The 16757-nt window shown below is 45.3% G+C and overlaps 1 long non-coding RNA gene across 1 annotated transcript in view; it reads right to left on the reverse strand.

Moving 5' to 3' along the window:
- Positions 1-16353, reverse strand: part of LOC137371358 (uncharacterized) — an 89240-nt gene extending 72887 nt beyond the window's left edge. The window contains exons 1-3 of the long non-coding RNA XR_010975209.1: positions 16222-16353; positions 13988-14079; positions 12476-12587 (exon numbers count right to left, since the gene is read on the reverse strand). This is a non-coding gene — a long non-coding RNA (uncharacterized lncRNA). The remainder of the gene's footprint in view (positions 1-12475; positions 12588-13987; positions 14080-16221) is intronic.
- Positions 16354-16757: the final 404 nt, after the last annotated feature.

Below are 16757 nucleotides of genomic sequence, written 5' to 3' on the forward strand. Positions count from 1 at the left end.
CTGCATGGTTTGTTTTTCTTAGTACAGGTCACACATTTTTCCCCATGTCAATTAGAGTAAGATCTTAATCAATGATTTTTCTTCATCAACCTGTAACATGAAGGCACTTGACATGCAACTGGCCTTCTTGTATAAGGAAGAAGGGTGTACCACTGTCTGAAGTCGCTATCATGTTTGCTTCTTGAGATCAGGACTACAACATCAGAGCAGTGGCACATTGTACCTGCAAGCTGATTATTCATTCAATTTTCTTCCCTCCAATCCTGAAGGTACCAACTCCTGCTGATATATGATTTTGTGAGCACCGACAGTTCCCTGGTACCTCCTCCAACTACTTCTTCCTCACATATGAGTCTGCCAGTGGGTGTCAACATATCTAACCACAGGGATAGATATCAAAGCCAAGCTCAGTCCTGTTTATGTCTGATATCCACATGTGGGCGCTTGCTAGCAGCATGTCACTCAGTAGCAAACAGGATCAAAAACCCAAGCACATTTTTCTGTTCTCTCACTCAGAGGTGCTGAAGGCAATTGTAATGTCCCCAACTGCCATTCCAGCTGAAATCAGCTAACTCAGACCAGAGATCAAACGTAAGATCGTCCTGGACACTGATTGGTGTTTTTATTTGGAGAGTTGTGGGAATAGCACTAAAAATGGACGCATTTGCTGTGCTATTGCACTTTATTCATCAATATTATTGTTCAACAAAGTTAAAAATGGTGAACCTGCCTGCATTTCCTATGTCCTCAGGCTGTCTTTGCTACTATTTCTTCCTCTCCTGTACTTTCTTGCACTACAAGATCTTGACTTCCTACTGCATATTAGTAGGATTATTTGTTGGAGCTAGTTACAAGAGAACTTCAGTTGGGAATCTATATAATCTATGTGGAGAGCTAAACAAGGCAGTCACTAAAAAGAAAAAGACGTTCATTTATATAGTGCCTTTCATGACCACAGGATGTCCCAAAGCACTTTACAGTCAATGAAGTACTTTTAAAGTGTAATCACTGTTGTAATGTAGGAAACGTGGCACCCAATTTACACACAGTAATCTCCCACAAACATCAATGTGATAATAACCAGATAATCTGGTTTTATGAGGGATAAATATTAGCCAGGACACTGAGGATAACTCCTCTGCTCTTCTTCGAAATAATGCTATGGGATCTTTTATACCTACCTCAGAGGGCAGAAGGTGCCTCGGTTTAACGCCTCATCTGAAAGACAGCACATTCAACAGTGCAGCACTCCCTCAGTACTGCACTGGAGTGTTGGCCTTGAATTTTGTGCTCAGGTCCTGGGCTAGAATTTTACACTCGCCGTCACCCTCCCCCCCCCCCCCCCAACCCCGGGGGTGGTCTGGGAGGCTGGGGAGGGGTGGGGTGACGTAAAATCGGGTACGAAGGCAGGGGACGCCATGCCCATTGCCTATCAACCACTGCTGGTAATTTACCAGTGGCAGGGGAGGTAGCAGGCGGCTTTCCCATCCTTTGGTCAATTGAGGGTCTTAAGTGGCTAATGAATAGCCACTTTCCGCTGCCGCTGGTATTTTACCAGCGGAAGATGGGCACTTCGCTACCTAGGGAAGCCGCCCAGTAATACCTGGCAGCTTCCCTGCAGCTTGGTTTGGGGGGGGGATGGGCCCTCCAGATCAGGCACCCTGTGACCAATGGCAAGTGCTGCGCCTGCAGGAAGATTCCCCTTTGCCTCATGATCAATGCCCGCTCCTCGTTGGGGCCTGTCTAATTGGCCCCGGTGATCCCCAAGCCCATTCACCTGCACTCTGAGCCTCCTCAATGGCTGCTGCACCAGAGACTGCTGCAGTCCCAGCAGTGGCCACTGCTCCTGGCAGCTCTTGAAGGCAGGACATCATACCTAAGAGGGGCAGAAGCCATGACTGCCAACAGTTAATTGCCTGAGGACCATAAAATACAGTTGTGGCTTCCAAGGCATCTTTTAGGAGAAGGCATCTCACCCCAACTTTCCAGCCAGTGGGCAGGGCCACCGCCTCCACATTAAATTCCGGCCCTGATGTGGGACTTGAACTCACAACCTTCTGACTCAAGTGAGAGTACTACTAAGTGGGCCACTGCTCAGCTGAAAGCATATATTTTGCATCAGGAACCCTCTATGAAAAGCTTCACAGGTCAATCTCCAAATGTCACCTGACACTTTAGTGGCTACTTTTCCCATTTAAGTTTAAAGTCTCTGCTGTTTTCCAAACATAATTAAATATTTATAAGACAGCCTGTGGCAATATTTTTCCTGCTCATAGAGGCACAATCTGGGGAGCAATTGCATTTTTTTCTTCTAGGTATCCTGGACATTGACTTTGACAAAATTCTAGAAGTATTCTTCCTTGCTGTGTTAAAGCAAAGGCCAAAGCTGTGAATTTTTAAAAGGGATTCTGCTACTTAAATTAGGACATAGTAGTAGTTGCTGATAGATTTGACCATGATACTTATAAACAAGTATCTATGGTGAGCATTACATTTAATTATTTGCTGTAATAAAATACGTGATGAATGGTTCACTTGACTATAGCCTATTGTTGCAATATCATTTACAATAAATTCAAGATCTACAATTTCTTTTTCCAAGCTTCTCCAAATATAGCTAGAGCTCACTGAAGCCAAGAATACTTGCTTGGCAATATTTGCAGCATCTGTTATTTGTCACTAGCATGGATGCATCTTCCTTGTTACATAATCAGAGAGGATCCCTGTGATCGGAAGCATGTATATTTCATTAATTATCTGATACCTTAAGCTAAGTTCAACTCATGGACCATTAAGGTAGCTATTAATTACTACAGTACATAAAAAGATACATTCAGGGTACTATGATATTGGCTATATGTGTTTCTACAGTAGTCTCCATGTTTGTTTTATTATTCTGTTTTCAACATTTACATTCATAGCCTCAAGAAGTTGCTAAATATTGGAGCAAGTGCATAACAACTTGCTGTACACTACATCTCATGCAGAGACCAGTGAGACGTGGGCAAAAATGCCGTGTACCTCTGCAACATCTTCTGCAGCAAATATTTTTCCCTTGTACATCAGCTTTAGCTGCAGTTTAATGGGCAAATATATCATTTAATTCAAGCACTGAATACAGCTCTCCACACATTCCCATTCCCAAACAATGGGTGAATCAGTAAACAACAAATATATAATTTGCTAAGATTAGGATGGCTTATGTGCTTGTCACGTCAACATGCTTTGTTGAATGATAATTTTCTTTAATCTACTGCCTGGAGATCTGAATTTATTTTTTGAAAGAAATTTAAACAGGAACAGATAAAAGATGACTTTGCTAGCAGCTTAAGATGGCCACCTAGTTTGCAACACTATCCTACATTGCAAGGCCTGTGTGGTGGAGGCTAAATGTCTGCTCATCCCAGCAAGAACCTAGACCCAGGAAGTTTAAAGGAACTGCCTGTTCTTTTTAGCAAAAAGAAATATACTGCTAACTAGCATGCTTGAATCATGTGACAAGCCCCCCCCCCCCCCCCCCCCCACCTCAATCTGTGGTTTTAAGATGGCATTTCTCTGCAGCAGCAAGGAGAAGCATCTGGACTCTGACACTAGCAGACCCAAGAGACTCCTGTCTCTCTCTCACTTCATTCCAGCTTGCAAGCTTCAAACCCTGCCCGCTGACTGACCACCTCTGCATACTCCGGCTACAATCAGAAAGCCGATTGGAGGAAATCATCCGCATTGCTGTCTCCAAGAGATCCACCGAATCAGTCATCTATCTCTTCAAACTTAAAGTCTCAGGACCACCGAATTCAGCTAGAAGCCAGCCAAATCACCAAACTCCACAGACTGTATACCCCTTTTTTATGGACTCTAGCTGAATCAATTTACCCTTCCTCACTCTGTAACCTATTTTTGTGTGTGTATGTGAAAGTTGGAGCGTAGTTTATTTTACTTAGTTCAGTTTAAGTACAATAAGGTTAACTTCTTTCTTTGTTAAACTCAGCAAAACCTGTCCGACTGGTTCTTGTTTTGATCATAGCAAGTAAGTAATAAAACACTTACTGAATTGGCCAGTACCATCCACTTTAAAAAAGAATGAAACCTATTGTGGTCAAACAAGGAGAGGGAAAAGAGGGAAGCCCTTTGACCCCTCTTCACATGACCGTAACATGTTACACATGCATTGGAACATAGGAGCAGGAGTAAGCCATTCAGTCCATCGAGCCTGCCCTACCATTCAGTACGATCATGGCTGGTCATCCACTTCAGTGCCTTTTTCCCACACTATCCTCATATCCCCTTATGTCATTGCATGCACACAATGCTTTTAAGGAGAGACAAAAAAAAAATGATGTTAGCCTTCTCCACTGTCATGTAATAGTTTTGCTTGGAAAACAAATAGGATGTATTATTAAATTATCACTGTATTGTACAGTGCTTTGGGACATTGGCAAATTGCAGAAAGACAAAGCACTGTGCTAAAACTGTGATCTTGCTTCAGTCCAAATACATTCAACAATTCATTATAGTAAGTAAAATAATCTGGCGATTTTGTCTCATCTGTTTATAAGATACTTCAGGACACAAGCAGAGATAATCAGTGATAAAGGAGAGACAACTTCTCAACATTACAGTGAAACGAGATGTTCTATCACACTGAATGAGCAACTTTATGACTGTCATCAGTCCTGTCAGCACTATAACTAATGATGGTCAACATCAGTGCTGCAAGGTAGAGTCTCATTTCAACATGAGATCTGCAAACCTGCTTTCCTTAAAAAGTATTCATTTAAATGCCCTTCTAGTGTTGATAACCAGAGATCTGTTTCAGTGTTGCTTTCTATAATTCTACTTCACTATAAAGAATTTCAATGCCATCCTTCACTGTTGATACCAATATTTGAGCACCACTGGTAGGTTCCAGACCAAGCAAGTGTCTTGGACCAACAAAGACCTCAGAATTTCTTTTGAAAATGTTGCAGATTGGCCCCCTTGCTCAGAGTGCTCATATATTATGGGATGGGGGAGTGGTGTGGTGAACAATTACCCCAGCCCTTCCGAAAGCAGGCAAATGGGTGAGTTTCCATGGGCATCGGACAGGTCAGAAACAATGATGCATCTCTAGTGGTTCTAGCACCCACTTGCCCCAAGCTAATGTAATATCTTCCCACCAACCCTGCAAACTCTGGTGAGGTAAGTTCTGGACAGCACCATTGACCAGTCCCCCAACATAACTGTCAGATCACAAACTGAGTAATTTACTGGCCAAATATTTAAAAATTGAGCCAATAGCTCTATGTCTATGATAATGTCATTGTAGCCTGAGTGGCAACTTAGAATATACATAGCTAGATCTTCCTCCTCTATATCAGAATGCTGAGTGAATTTTGATGAAAAGTCATCAACCTAAAACAAACTCTTTCTCTCTTCACAGATTCTGCCTGACCTGCTGAGTGTTTCCAGAATTTTCAGTTTTTATTTCAGGTTTCCAGTATTCACAGTATTTTTTTGCCAAACACGCAATAATATTGCTATCCAATCTAACGTGTGTATAGGCATTACAGACATCTTTCCCATATTGAAATGGATAGTATTTGCACAGAACACTTGTTAATAGATATTAATAACTTCACAGAGCTCCCTTGATGATTTAGCAAATGAGTAGCGGAGCCAAACACACTAGAGCAAAATTGAGACAGGATCACACTTTGTGATGCCTCTCTGTGAAGCTTTCTGAAACTCACTGTCAAGGTTCATACATGTGTAAAGGTCACCCCAGCAGGGTAGTGGATCATGTCCATTACTATTGAAACCACACCCCAGGATAAACACCATCCAGGAGAGAAGCAGACAAGATGAGTGAGGAAAGAGAAAAGAGTTCTTCATAGAACTTGACTTATTACAAAGAGATGTGCTGTTGGGTAATGCCAAACACATCGACAAATTCTACAGGAACATGTATTTTATGATGACTAATCATTTTCCTATTCTGTGCGGTTTCATTAGGTACCACATTATTTCGAAAGATGTTCGGCTGGATAAAAAAAATCTGTCCAGTCATGATGCAACGGTATAAAGATTTTTGATAATGTTTATCACGGTAGAGTGTCAAAGTGCAAGTTTGATTCCCTGTTCCACTGTCAGCCATGTTACTGAAGGGAAGTACCTGGCATCCACTTGGAGCAAAAGAAAATTGCTACCAAATCTCGGCAGATCCTGGCATCTGGCTGAAGATTGGCATTAGAAGAAACCTCAGAACAGGTCATCTGAACTTCTTGCTGGTCACAGGAGATGTGTGGTTCAACTGGACCTCCACAGCAAACAAGGGGAGAATACCATACAAAACACAACTGATCCATTCTGTGCTATCACTTCACAGTGGGTGTTAGAACAATAAAATCAGGAAACACCCTTGTTTCGAGATGACTCGTGAATTTCTGTTGTAGTCATGTAAATAGGGCCACTATTATACTTCTATTTTTAGTGCAAAATACATTAAAACTTTTCAAAACCTAGATTTTTGAAAATATTTATTATTCAAAAAGTTGTATCCTCTATTCATTGTGTGTTACCATAGAGTAATAATTCAAATCAGAGGTAGACAAAATTTCTGTTTCAAAAGCATATTGCATTACATTTAATTAGAGGTTCATTAGAGGTTACATTGTATGAAAGTTTATTTCCCTGACATTTATACTGGCAGTGTGATTATGAAAACACCAACAGAGTGAAATGGTGAAACTAGAGATATTCTGCAAATAAAATGATGAATTGTCAAAAAAAACAATATATTACTCCCGTGGAAAATATTGTGAATGATACATGTTATTATGCTCATCTGCATTTAGTTATGTGCTAAAAAGTTTCTAAAAGTTTTCTTATGTTGGTCTGTATGGTCCACTAGAATGTATTAGGTATTAAAGTCCTTTTCCCGATATCTGCCACACTAACTGCATAGTGTTTCCTTGTGTTCAGTTGGATTAGGGCCATTAATTGCCTAAAACAATCATTGAAAGAATTTAAAATAAGAAATACTGATGTTTGAGCATCAAAAAACACAAAGCCCCGATTTTAACTTGGGACCAGCCACCAGGGGGAGGCGCAACTGAGGCAGCCGATAAACTGTCCGGACCATAAGACCCCAAGAGATTTTTAACTCCCGGGCCTCATCTGCATAGGCTTCTTCAGTTTCCTAACCAAACCCGACTCAAAGCACCAGTTACCCAGCAAACAGGAGCAGGATGTCAAGTACCAGGGGCCCACCAGTGGAGACCCGAAGAAATGTTTCCCATGCCTAGGTAAGTGGTAGGGAAGGCACTGGGATAAAGCAGGGCAGGAAAACCCAAGTTTTCCTTGTGATCCAAGAAAACTAAAAAAATTATAAAATCCACTTACCTTTCGAGGCATTCTGTTGCGCAAGCTCATCTTGCCAGCAAGGAAGACACAACTTCTACCTGACACATGCCTCCAGTTAATATTGCAGTTAGATTGGGCCCTGATGCTGCCATCTGAATCTGATCTGTGTGTTGAAAGGGCGACCACTCTCGCCTTCTCAGAAGTGCAGGTTAATATTGCAATCAGCGTGATGGCAGTGGTATCTGTGCTAGTAAGTTGTATTTCCCATTTTAACTGCCCAACCACCCAGATTCTGCTGCCAGCTATGTACAGTTAAAATCAGCCTTTAGCTTTTTGAGAAACGTAGGAATGTAGTTATCAAAAAGTTGTTTGAAATATGAGAAGCTTGATTTTTTTTTTAAGTATAATTCTTTCCCTAACTTTTAATATTGAAATTCTGAAATGATTCCATATGAACATTTGATAACTTACTCTGTCTGATATTTTAACAGAGACAGTGGCTGGATTTTTTTTAATAGATGCCGGTCCCGCCGTCGAAACTGGAACCAGGTGGGTGCCACATTGGGGCCAGGAGCGCAGCTAATTAAAGGCAAAGAGTTGTGGGGGCCAACCAGTTATGTGGTCAATAGCAGTGCAGAGTTGGAGATGCTGGTGTCAGCTGATGTTGTGGCAGGTGCTGGCACCATTTTTAAAGGGCTGTCAGACCTGCATTCAGTCTTGCTATCTGCAGTCATAGGAGTGGCAGAGTTCTAAAAGGCTGCAGAGTGATGGCGGAAAGTAGACCCCGGGTGGCCCCACAGTTCAGTGATACCTCCCTCCAGGTGCTCCTACAGGCTGCCAGGGAAAGGTGGCATATGCTATTACTTAGGGACGGGAGGCGGAGGGCTGGGAGCCTGACAAGCAAGCCTGGCTGCAGATAACAGAGGAGGTCAGCTGGGGGTCACACCAAGGACCTAAATGCAATGCTTAATGACCTCTCAGTGCCTTCACCTCTTGAGCCTTGCATCTGGCAAAGCAGGAGGTTGTGTTGGGTGGAAAGGGAGTATCCACCCAGACAAATGGTCACAAGATTCAGACAAACTGTCTGAAGCATGGTGAAATAGCCCTAAAAGGAAGCTGTTTGTCAATGCAGACCCTCACAAGGTCCCTGGAAAGGGGCTGGATGCAGGAGGCATCCGTGTGCTCTCATTAGTAACAGCTGGACCACTACTAGCCTATGGCTTGGGATTGTTCTTGCTGAGGGACCAACAGCTTCCATTCCTCTGTCTGCAGGAGGAGATTGCAGACAATCAGGGAGAGTGGATCAAGACTGGCGGTGGGCTGCTGATTCTCCATGTCCTGAGGCCATGGAGCTGGCTGGACCACAGGATGGACCACAAGATGGAAGATACATTGTGGATGGAGAGACAGGGGCACCTTCCCAAGACAAGGTTGTCATGGAGAAAAAGGGTGCATCTGCAACGATGGAGCCATGCGCTCATCAGGCATCCAGTGTCTACAGGGATCTCCAAAGTAGGGATGTGTGCTATTTCAGGAGGGGAGGCCCTTGACCCTTCAATGTTTCTGTTCTCTCATGCAGGTCACACGGTGCCTACTTGAAGACTCTCTGAGACTGTGGGAGAGCCTGCCACCTCTGAGGGGGAGGACAGAGTCTCAGAGGGTGCATCATCACTTCATACTCCCGCACCCTCCACCAACACAGATACTTGCATGTCTGTGGATATGCGCTCGCAGTTAGATTCACACAACGCATAGCACACAAGTGCCCGAGCAGCTGACGGAGGCTGTGACAGCCCAGGCCTCTGACAGTCGGAGGGCTGTGGGAGGCCAGGCCCATGCTGAGCCCCAGGCTTATGACGTGCCTCTGGTGTCGGCAACATCACGGGAAATGCTGCAGCTGCAGTGGGAGGTCAGGCAAAACATCTGGCAGAGATACCAGAGGTTATGCGTGCCCAAGTGCAGACGATAGAGGAGTCCGTCCGGCCTTGGTGCACAAGTGGCATCCTCCATTGAGAGACTGGCATCTCTGATGGAGAGCCAGATCCAGCAGAGCATTCACGGGGCTGGATTTAATGGGCCCCCCGGAGGTGGTCTAGGAGGTGGGGGGTACCCATAGAATTGTGGCAGGAGGCAGAGGTCAAAGGGTCCGTTGCCTTCCCGTTGCATGGCAATTTAGCCTTCCTGCCCAGAGGCCAATGGAGGCCTATTATCTGCCACTTAAGGGCCTCTTCCCACCATCAGTTAATTAATTAAGCCAGTGGTGAGGGGGGTGGGAATCCGCCACACCAGGAGATTGCCCAGTAAAACAAGGCGACCTCCCTGCAGGCGTGGGGAGGGTTCCTCCTCCATGGGCAATCTGTGGCCTCCCTGAACACCCTCCCCTGAATTCCATGCCCACCCTCCCTCCCCCCATCACTGGGGCCCGCTGGACTGGTCCCAGCGATCCCACCTCACTTACCTCTGATCCCAGGTCTCCAGCACTGGACCTAGTTTCCAGGCCTCCTGCAGTACCGGCAGTGGCCACCACTCCCTCTGAGTGGCTGGCAGCTCTTGGAGGCGGGATCCCGGTACCAGGCTGTTAATCACCCGGGCATTGTTAAATAGAGCTGGGGGGCTCCGAATGACCGTGGTGGGGTTCCCACTGCCTTTTCAGCCCAGCACCAGGAGCCCCACCAACTCCACTAAATTCTGCCCACTGTCTGCAGCACATTTGTGCAGACCTGCATACCCTCGTCTGGACCATGAGCACAAGGCAGCAGTGGCAAGGCAAGAGGTTGATAGGGGACCTGGACACACTACCAGGTCCTCTACGCTTTCAGGTCAGCAGGGAGGCACAAGTTTGCCTTGCAAGAGAGGAGGAGCGGCTGGCCACCGCTCCTGGGGGCTCTTCTCAGGGTGCTCCTGGTGTCACCTGCAGTTCCTCTGCCCCTCTGCCAACAATGCCAGGGCCTCCATCATCCCTGTCAACAGAGGGTGCTACTACTTCTGTGCAGGAGGACTCCAACATGCCAGGGCCCACCAGGCCTCAGGCCACCAAGGTCATCCCTAGCCAAGGGGCAGCAAGGTCAGAAGCCTGCCTCCACCTCAGCTGACAGCTCAGGGGGAGCACCTTGTAGGAGTGCATGCAGAAGAATGAAGGAGAGCACCTAGAAGCACGGGGTTTTCGTGGGTGATTGTGTATTGTTGATGGTAGCATTTGCTGTCACAATCATCAAAGATTTTTTCCCCAACAAACAAGATCTCCTTCCTCTTCTGTAAGGCCTTTGGTGCTTCATTTCTACCCACTCTTTTGTGGAGGCTCGAGGTAAAGCATCATGCTATGAGGGGTCCAGTCTGGAGCCTGGCAGCTCAGTGCTGCATAACTGGTCAATGAGCGATTGTTTCCTGAAGGAAAGAAGGCAACAACAGGGCTGCATAAAGATAAGTCTTTATTGGTCAATGTACAACTAGCAGTAAGGATCAAAGGAAATACAGATGTACAAGGGTGTCACGAGCCTCCCTTGCCCATATCTGATGGCGTCTCTCCTATTGTCTCTGTGGTCCTTCATCTGGCAATGCCTGTCAAGCTTCCTCCTTTGCATCCTCATCATCCGAGGTCTCACACTCCTCGCATTCCTCATTGTTCAATGCCTTCCCCCGTAGCGCCAGGTTGTGCAATGCACAGCAGACGACCACGATACATGAGAACCTCGCCGTACTGAAGGGCTCCACTGAATCGCGTTATCCCATGGCAGAAGTTATACCTCTCCTCTGCAGCTGTGTGTGGGTTCCTCACAGGCATCAGTGGCCATGTCCTCAGTGGGTAGCCCTTGTCTCCAAGGATCCATCACTTAAGGTGTGCAAGAGGCCAGAAAAGGTCTGGTACCTGGGATTGCCACAAAATGCAGGCATCGCAGCAACTTCCCGGGAAGGATACACAGACCTGCAGGATCCTTTTTTGATGATCGCAGACCTGTTGCACATTGAGGGAGTGGAAGCCCTTCCTGTTGATGAGGACCACTAGCTAGTCTTCAGGAGCCTTGATGGTAACATGTGTGCTGTTGATGAGACCCTACACCTGGGGGTATCCAGTGATAGCCCTGAACACAAAGGCCCTCTCAGCTTGAGAGGTGGGATCCATGTGGAAGTGCACATAGTTGCCAGCCCTCCTGAAAAGTGCATTGGTGACCTCCTTGATGCACCAATGGGCTGCAGGCTGTGAGATCCCACACAACTCCCCAGTGGATCCCTGGAATGCTCCAGAGTTCAGTGGAAGTTTAGTGCCATGGTGACCGTCAATGGATTTCCACCAAGTCCCCTGGAGCACAGATTGTCCTAAATCATGGAGCATAAGTCAGTGACAGCCTCCCTGGAGAGGCGGCATCTCTGTTGGCACTGCCTCTCGGACATCTGTAGGTAGTTGAGCTTCGACCTGTAGACCCTCTCTGGAGAGTACCTCCTTCTGCGCAGAGGAGCCACCTGTCTTTCTCCTCTGCGTCCTTCTCCACCATTTGGAAGCTGCTGCTTACCCTCCTGTGGCCTCAAAGGTCATTGCGGACATAACAGACCCATTTTAACCCATTCAAAACCCATCCAATTGTGTCATATTGGCCTTAAGATGAGCTTCCAATCACATATCAGTGACTAAAACTGCATATTTTCAGCTCTGTAGCATTGCCCAACTTCACCCCTGCCTCAGCTCATCTGTTGCTGAAACCTCATCCATGCCTCTAAACATGACTATTTCAATACACTCCTGTCCTGCCTCCCATGTTCTACCCTCCATCAACTTGAAGTCGTCCAAATCACTGTTGCCTGTGTCCTAACACGTACCAAGTCCTGTATACCTATTACCCCTGTGCTCGCTGACAAATTTAAACAAAGCTTTGATTTTAAAATTCACATCCTGTTTTCAAATTTTCAAATCCCACCAAGGCAGCACCCTTCCCTATCTCTGTACCCTTCTCCAACCCTGCAGCCCTCCGAGATTCTACATTCCTCCAATTCTGACTTTTTGAGCAGCCCCAGTTTTAATCACTCCACCTTTGGTGGCCATAATTTCAGCTGCCAAGGACCTAAGCTCTGGAATTTCCTCCCTAAACCTCTCCACCTCTCTAATTCTCTTTCCTTCTTTAAGATGCTCCTTAGAACCTACCTCTTCCACCAAGCTTTTGGTCATCAGCCACATATCTCCTTATGTGGCTCGGTGTTAAACTTTGATAACGCTCCTGTGAGGCAGCTTGAGATGCTTTACCACATTAAAGGTGCTGTACAAATACAAATTGTTGTTATTGTTGTTGAAATTGCTAATATTTTCCAGTGCATTTAAACTGCAACAGATCCCAAGAAATAATTAAACCAAGAGAATGTTAGCTCCCTGTATAATTTCCATTTTAAACATACTGGACCCTTGATTATTTCAATTACTAAATAGAACAGTTATAAAATTTGCTCTGAGAATGCTGCAGTTGGTGGACCTTTGAAACTCATGCACAGATCTAGATTTGATCTACTATGTATGTCTGCGCATATATGCTAAAAGCTTTCTAAAAGTTTGCTTTATGTTGGTTTTTATGGTTCACTAGGATCTGTTAACTATTAATTTGTCATACTAACCACATGAGATTTCTGTCTGTTTAATGGGGCATGGGCTTCGGTAGTTCCATTATCTTATTCATGTGACTTGTGGGAAGAAGAGCAGGAACAGAAATAGTGGAAAAATCAATAGCAGAAAGGCTGGCCACTAAAACACACTGGGCTAGAATTTATACTTCCGCCACCATAACCGGCAGGTGGACACGAACAATGGCAGTCCACCCGTGTGGGCTGCGAATTGTGGAGCCGCCACGATATTAAATGTGGCGGCTCATGTAAATAACCGGGGCGGAACGCCCACCCCGATGACTTGGAGGGGGCGGGCTGTCCGTCCCAGGCAATGGCATCAGCAGCCTTTGCACCATTTTTAAAGGGCTTCGAGCCCTACATTTCAATTTAAATAATTAGAGAAGCATTGATGTAAAAATGATTTGAAAATATCAAATAAATGTATCCTGCCCCTCTCCCAACCCCCCCCTCAATAACCATAGAATTAATTACCTGTGCTTCCACCCCACAAAAACACTTACCTTATGCACAAGACCTTCCCCCCACAAAGTTCATACACTTTACACTCTAACCCTTCCCACCATCCCCTACACCAATGAGATGACTCTGATGCCGCTCCCCCCTCTCCCGCACTGAAAAACTTACCTGCTCCCCCCTCCCCACCAGTGTTCCTCCTCGGATCCCCAGATAGGGATTCGAAGGTGCAAGAGTGCCGGCCACCGGCACGAATATTACACAGGGACAGATGGCGGGAGCGTGAAGGTAATTAATTCATTTATTTGCATTAATCTACATATTTAAATTTGGCTCCTGTCGCTGAGCGGCAGGGGGGCCGCCATGACGCCCTGCCGCTGCCGGAAATATTGGGGCGGGCCTTCCTGGCATTGAGGCCCGTGGTGGGCCTCTGCTGGAGGCATTTTCCGGCCCCCCCCACCATGACCCCCGACATCGGGAGGTCTGTAAAATTCACCCCACTAGTTGGGAATAAGATAGATACAGAGCTGGTGGTGGGCCCTTCATCTGCATATTTAAATTAACATTAATAATATGTAACTGTACTTACCTGCAGGTGGCAGCCGTCCCACGCCGATTTTATGGCCGCCATTCCTGCTTCGCGTGCCTTCAGAACCCCATAGGGAGTTCCAAGGCGAGAACCTGGTGGAGAGGGGAGAGGAATAAAATTTTCAGGGTGCGAGGGGTTGGAGAGCGGGGAAAACAAATTTAACTGGTTGTGTGAATGGTGGGAAGGGGTTAGAGGCCAAATGTTAGAAAGTTGGGGGGGAAAGTTCGGGAAGGGAATAAAGTATTTTTTGACAATAAGTGCCAATTAAATGACCATTGTGGGGTTGGGGAAGGGTCTCCACATCTTTATTAATTGTTAATAAAAAAATGTGGATTTGTGTACCTGTAAAAATTAAAATTAATTCTAAGGGCTTAAAGCCCTTTAAAAATGGCGCCTGCGCCTGCGTGTCATAGGGGGTGGCTGCTCCGCCCCCTCCATTTAAATGAGCCCACACGCGTGATATCGCTGATGCTCCTCGGTGGTACTTCCATGTCAGAAGGCTGCAAAGTTCAAAGCATGCTGCTGCTTAAAATTCAGGCCATAATGTCAGGCTGGACATTAAGTCTGGAAGGCAGAGGCAGAAAGACATGTATGAGTCAAGAATGGGTTGTACAGGACAGAGTGGAATAACTATGTTGGACTTATAGGCTCCATGGTGAGATTTGGGTCAGCAGAGCAGAGAATCCACACTGGTTGGGCTTCAGCCAATTTAGAAAAGGATAGAATGCTAAAGATAATTAAAAATAGAAAGCTAAAAATAAAATTGGAAAATGGCCAACTTAGGTATTCTTGTGGGGTTTGGTTTGTCCATGGTATTATGTGATTAATATGGACCAATATTAGGAACTGGTAGTTCAATCTTAAAATATAGTTAGCATGGACATAAGAATGTAAGATCATAAGAAATAGGAGGAAGCGTAGACCATTTGGTCCCTCGAGCCTGCACCACCATTCAATATGATCATGGCTGATTTACATCCACTCCACTTTCCTGCCCGCTCCCCATTTCCTTTGATTCCCTGAGAGATCAAAAATCTCAATCTTAAAAATACTCAATGATGGAACATCTACAACCTTCTGGGATAGATGATCCCAAAGGTTCACAACCCTCTGAGTGAAGAAATTTCTCCTCATCTCAGTCCTAAATGATTGACCCCTTATCCTGAGGCTGTGCCCCAGTGTTCTAGATTCCCCAGCTAGGGGAAACAACATCTCATTGTCTACCCTTTCAAGCCCCATGAGAATCTTGTATGTTTCAATGAGATTACTTCTCTTTCTTCTGAACTCTAGAGAGTATAGGCCCAATTTACTCAGCCTCTCATCATAGGACAACCCTCTCATCCCTGGAACCAATCGCTGTACTGCCTCCAAGGCAAGTAGGCAAGTATATTCTTCCTCAGATGTGGAGACCAAAACTGCACACACTACTTCTGGTGTGGTCTCACCAAAGCCATATATAATTGTAGCAAGACTTCCTGATTCTTGTACTCCAATCCCCTTGTAATAAAGGCTAACATGACATTTGCCTTCTTAATTGCTTGCTGTACCTGCATGCTAACTTTCTGTGTTCCGTGTATGAGTACACCCAAGTCTCTCGGAATATCAACATTTAAAAGTTTCATGCCTTTTTAAAAAATATTCTGCTTTTCTATTCTTACTGCCAAAGTGAATAACCTCACATTTCCTCACATTATACGGCATCTGCCACCTTGCTGCCCACTCACTTAACCTGTCTCTATCTCTTTGGAGCTTCTTTATACCCTCCTCACAGGGACCAATCAGCAATTCTAAAAGCTCACAATGGCATTGAATAACTACGTGAGAAAGCGATGTTTCAGTTGTACAAAGCCTCAGTCAGACCTCATCTACATTCATTTCTGGACACCAACCTCAGCTAAGAAATATTGGCCTCATGGAGTTACAATACAGAATTCATCAGAATTCTACCGGGGTTTAAAGGTTAAATTATGAGAACAGGTTGAATAAACTTGATTTGTATTCCTTGAGTTTAGAAAGTAGTTTGTGGTGGTTGTGGGGGGAGTGGGGTGGCAGTGTTAATCTATTTGAGATCATTAAAATGATAAAAGTATTCAATAGGGTGATACAGAGAAATTATTTCCTTTAGTCTTCCACTTACCTGAAGACAGGAGTGACGGCGGCTGGCGGACCTGGGTGGAAGCTGATCCAGAGCGGGAGCTGTAAAAGAGAGTGTGGGACTCGAGGCCCTCACTTACCTGAAGACAGGAGTGGTGGCAGCTGGCGGACCTACTCCCTCTCTTGGTGCGCGCTGAGACTCGAAAAAAAACTTAGTGACATCATGGGAAATCTGCAAGGTGACTGGTTGGGTGAGTAGCAGCTGTTAGTGCATTTAAATAGCTGAAAAAATAAGGGAAAGTTTTTTTTGTTGAAAAAAAATCCTCTGGTGATAAGGTGAGTACTACTAAAGTGTTTTTTTTAATTCAGTATAACTTATTAAGAACTTTAGATTGTAGTGTTTAGAACAAGGCCCCTAGTGTAATTAGTATTTTTTAATTAAGGGAGTAGCTAATTAATCTAAGGGTAAGTCATGGCAGGAGAGCTCAGCCCCGTGATATGCTCCTCCTGTGCTACGTGGGAAATCAGGGACGCTGCCAGTGTCCCTGATGACCATGTGTGCAGGAAGTGTATCCATCTGCAGCTACTGGCTACACACATTATGGAGCTGGAGCTGCAGGTGGATTCACTGTGGAGCATCCGCAATGCTGAGGACGTCGTGGATAGCACATTTAGT

Source organism: Heterodontus francisci, chromosome 6 (genome assembly GCF_036365525.1).
Source record: "Heterodontus francisci isolate sHetFra1 chromosome 6, sHetFra1.hap1, whole genome shotgun sequence".
NCBI classification, from domain to species: Eukaryota; Metazoa; Chordata; class Chondrichthyes; order Heterodontiformes; family Heterodontidae; genus Heterodontus; species Heterodontus francisci.